This window comes from Tupaia chinensis, unplaced genomic scaffold, assembly GCF_000334495.1.
Source record: "Tupaia chinensis unplaced genomic scaffold, TupChi_1.0 Scaffold144899_1, whole genome shotgun sequence".
NCBI classification, from domain to species: Eukaryota; Metazoa; Chordata; class Mammalia; order Scandentia; family Tupaiidae; genus Tupaia; species Tupaia belangeri.
Window position 1 is genome coordinate 105,584 of NW_006204759.1, and position 3,634 is coordinate 109,217.

Sequence of the window (3,634 nt, forward strand, 5' to 3'; positions counted from 1 at the left end):
CTCCCCCCCCCTCCCCCCCGCAGATGTAGGAGCTGGGTCTCAAGAGTATATTTGACTGCAAATATGAAAACCTCACCATGGGCATGGTGGCACCTGCCCTATGGCAAAAACTAATGGAGGCTGGAGGATTGTGGCATTGAGTCCATCTCTCTGTCTCTCTGATTGCACACGACTTTCCAGCAGATGGCGTGGTGGTTAAGGTGCTAGACACTCCCACATGGCCAACCACGGTTTGAGTCCTGGACCTGGCGGCTTCCTTCCTCCCTTTCCCTCTCTCTCTATGTGTGTTTGTGTGTCTCTCTCTGGTCAAATTAAAATAAATGAATGAGTAAATAAAATTAAATAAATAATAATTCAAAAAAGAAAGAAAGAAAGAAGGGCCTTACCGTAATGGCTATGGGAGGCAGAATAATGGCCTCCCCCAAGAAGTCCACATTCTAAGCCCTGAAACCTGTGAGTATGTTATCTTATGTGGTGGAAGGAAATTTGTAGGGTCAGAGCAACCTGAGGGTTTTTCCTTTAAAGAGGTTTTTGTCTTAGGGCACATGTGCTCACTGGAGAGAGAAAGAGAGACAGAGACAGTGAGAGGGAAAGTGAAACCCTCCTCTGCCCCCCACCAGGGTGCAATGACCACACCCCAGTCCCTTCTCCATTCTTCTCCCGGAATCTTGGGCACTCGCACACATGTGCCTGGTGTGAGTTTCAAGCCACTGGGTCTGGGACTCGAACCACAGTCAACTATGTGGGGGTCCAGTGATGTAACCGCTACACCATCTGCTGACTCAGGTGAAAGGAAATTTGACATGGGAAGATTATTCTGGACTGTCTGGGTGGGCCTAATGTAATCACAAGAGTCTTAAAAATTAAAAAAAGAGGTAGAAGGGGTCAGAGTGAGCCTTTCTGTGCTACCCAGAGAGCGGTCCAGACAGTGTCGTCCTGAATTCTGTTAGGTCATCTTGACCGTCATGACATATTTTTCTCTGCAAAAATGTGTCATAACTTTTCTAACAACCAAATAATTGTTACTGAAAGGGAAATTTTCACAATGTCTGGAGCCCTTGATGTCCTGAACACGAAGGCAAAGGATGTCCTCAAATTCCTTGCAGCAGGAACCTACTTTGGTGGCACCAACCTTGATTTCCAAATGGAGAAGTCCATCTACAAAGGGAAAAGTGATGGGATCTACATCATAGATGGCAAGAGGACCCAGGAGGAGCTTCTGCTGGCAGCTCGTGCCACCCATGCCATTGAAAACCCTGCTGCTGTCAGGTCAGATCCTCCAGGAATCCTGGCCAGCGGACTTTGCTGCTGACATTGGAGTCACTCCTGTTGCTGGCCGCTTCACTCCTGGAACCTTCACTAACCAGATCCAGGCAGCTTTCCAGGAGCTTCGTCTTCTGGTGGTTACTGATCCCAGGGCCTCCCACCAGCCTCCCACAGAACCTTCTTGTGCTGACCTGCCTGCCATTGCTCAGGGCAGCAGACTCTCCTCCATGCCCGAGGATGTTGTCATCCCATGCAGCACCAAGGAAGCCCACTTGGTGGGTCTGATGCCGTGCATCCCGGCCAGGGAAGTTCTGTGCATGTTGGGCACCCATGGGAGGTCACGCCTGGTCTCTGCTTCTACAGAGATCCTGAAGAGATTGGAAAGGAAGAGCAGGCTGCTGCTGAAACAGCTGTGACCGAGGAGGGCTTTCAGGACTGCTCCAGCTCCCGAGTTTACTTCTGCTCAGCCTGAGGTCGCAGACTGGTCTGAAGGTGTGCAGGTGCCCTCTGTGCCTGCCAGCACTTCCCTACTGAACAGTGAAGCACTCAGCCTGCCACTGAAGACTGGTCTGCAGCCCGCACTGCTCGGGCTGCTGAATGAGTGAGAAAAACCACTGAGTGTCTTAAGTTGTTCTTCTGTAGATTCTTGTGCAAAGTGGAAATATGGCTGATGGAAAATAAACATCAGTTTCTAAAAAAGAGAGAGAGAGAGAGAGAGGTCAGTGTGTTGCAACATGAGAAGGACGACTCAGCTCATTATTATTGGCTTTGAAGATGAAGGAAAAGGGCCCTGAGTCAAGAAATACGGTGGCCTCATAAAGCTGGGAAGGCAAGGAAGTAGAGGCTGCAGAAAAAGGAACACATCCCTGCCAACAGCTTGATTTAGCCCAGTGAGACCCTTGCCAGACGTCCGCGCTGTAAAATACTATGTTGGTGTTGTTTTAAGTCGCTGAGTTTGTGGTCAGTTATTAATAGCAGCAACTGGAAGCCAATACAGTGGCTTAACCAGGCAGGGGTTTGTGCTCCTCCTATAATAAAGACTCCAGAGATGAGCTTCTAGTATGGCTTAGCAAGCAGAAGGATGATCATCCTGATTTGAAAACCTGCGATATCGGGGCCAGCAGGTGGCATAGTGGTTAGGATGCTGGACTCCCACATGGCTGAGTGCAGTTTGGGTTCTGGACCTGGCGACTTGCTTCCTCTCTCTCTCTCTCTCTCTCTCTCTCTGTCCCTCTCTGGTCCAATTCAGATAATATTTAAATAAATAAATAAAGTTAAAATAATTAATTCTTCAGGGACCAGCAGTTAGCGTAATAGCTATGTTGCTGAACTCCCATGTAGTCAACTGCGGTTCAAGTCCGGAACCTGGTGGCTTAAACTCACTCCAGGTGCATGTGCATGTATGCCCAAGATCCCAGGAGAAGGGATTGCGGCATGGCCATCCCCCCTGGGGGGGGTGATTTCTCACTTTCTCTCTCTCTGTCTCTCTCTTTCTGGCAAGTGCACACGCCCTATAGCAAAAAAAAACAAAAAAAAATTATTTAAAATAGGGACCAGCATTGGCGTAATGGTTATGTCACTAGACTCCCATGTAGTTGACCACAGTTTGAGTCCTGGACCCGGTGGCTTAAACTCATGCCGGGCATGTGTGTGTGTGCATGCCCAAGATCCTGAAAGGAGAATGGGGGAGAAGGGATTGCGGCATGGCCATCCCCCCTGGGGGGGGTGATTTCTCACTTTCTCTCTCTCTGTCTCTCTCTTTCTGGCAAGCGCACGCGCCCTATAGCAAAGAACCTCCCCACCCCCCAAAAAAAAACAAAACCAAAAATCTATATATATAGGGGTTGGCAGATGGTGTGGTGGTTAAGGGTGCTAGACTCCCACATGGCCGACCGCGGTCGAATCCCAGACCTGCACGCTTGATTTCTCCCTTTCCCCTTTCTCTCTCTGGTCAAATTAAAAATTAATTTATTTCTGCTATATTGGGGCCAGCAGATGGTATAGCAGTTAAGGCACTGGATCCCACATGGCCAGACCTGACAACTTGAAAGTCATGCCGGCCACGTGTGCATACCCAACATTCTGAGAGGAGAATGGAGGCGGAGGTATTGTGGCATGGCCATCTCCCTTGGGGGTTGATCTCACTTTCCCTGTCTCTCTTTCTCATGAGCACACACACCCTATAGCAAAAAAGAAACAAAACAAAACAAAATTAAAAGGCAAAAAAAAACCCACAGAAAAATCCCCGCTATATTAGATGTGTACTTGGGTTTCTGTGAGGAAGAAAAGTACAGAGGAATGGGGCTGGCAGGTGGCATGGTGGCTGAGGCACCGGGCTCCCACATGGGTGACTGTGGTGCGAGCCGCC

General features: G+C 49.1%; 1 pseudogene; it reads left to right on the plus strand.

The window, feature by feature from the left end:
- The first annotated feature begins 1,045 nt into the window (after window positions 1–1,045).
- LOC114005904 (40S ribosomal protein SA pseudogene) lies at window positions 1,046–1,969 on the plus strand (annotated as a pseudogene).
- Window positions 1,970–3,634: the final 1,665 nt, after the last annotated feature.